We start from the raw sequence: 981 nt of genomic DNA, 5'->3' as shown, positions 1-981 counted from the left end.
CTATCTGTTGGGACATTGGAAATCCATTAACTAGGAAATATAATATTTTCAATAAATCGCAATCAAAGAGTTTTCAAAAATTAATCAATTCTGATCTTTTGTTCAAAATTACAAAGAGATGTAATAGAATGTTATACACCGTCGAGAAAAGAGATCATAGCTTCTGAGACTATTAATGTAGAATAACATGTGTTTTATAATGCACCAATTTGTTTTTTAAAAGTAAATATTATTATACTTTAAACTCCAGCTATATTTGAATAGTAAAGTGGTTAAGTATCATTTTGAGTATCTGAATGTATACTCAAGTTGCAAGAATCTTCTTTTAAAACGATTTTTAGTGAGCTTTCCATAGTTTTTTTTTTATCTCAATACTATTGGCAAGGGAGACCATTGATCAATAAATTAATTCTTTAGAAATGTGCATATCAGTAAGAAGATATTAAGGTCTTTGCAATTATATGAATTAGAAGAGCTTTTCATATTCATACAGAAAATTTCATTCTTCAATAATATGAAGGCTCAAAGATATGAAACTTGTAGTTTCATATTTATGATTCATGAACCTTCTGCTTATAACCTAACACTAACAGTAATACAATATACAATCTATAGTGTGTGTGTGCCTGTATGGGTGTGTGTGTGTGTATATATAACATACATATCTATATCTATATATCTATGTATCGGTATATATATATATATATGGGCACCCATTTTGCCTTGATCCCAAAGTCGCTAACTACTAATCTATGTTGTGGGGTACATTCTTCGCCAGGGTAGGTTTTGGCATTTATAAGCCGCCCTCTTTCCCTATTTCTGGCGAGGATGTAGTCGATTTGGCTAGAGTGTCTGCCGGAGCGGTAGGTGACTAGGTGACTGGCAGGTTTCCTGAAGTTCTGCGCCGTGAGGACCAAAGACTCGAGGTATTTCGTGTTGCAAGACAGTGTAGGAGAGAGAATAGTGATGTTGTAGGAGAGA

This window comes from Octopus bimaculoides, chromosome 3 (assembly GCF_001194135.2).
Source record: "Octopus bimaculoides isolate UCB-OBI-ISO-001 chromosome 3, ASM119413v2, whole genome shotgun sequence".
Taxonomy (NCBI): Eukaryota; Metazoa; Mollusca; class Cephalopoda; order Octopoda; family Octopodidae; genus Octopus; species Octopus bimaculoides.
The sequence above is the reverse complement of the archived record's forward strand: the minus strand, read 5'-3'. Positions refer to the sequence as shown.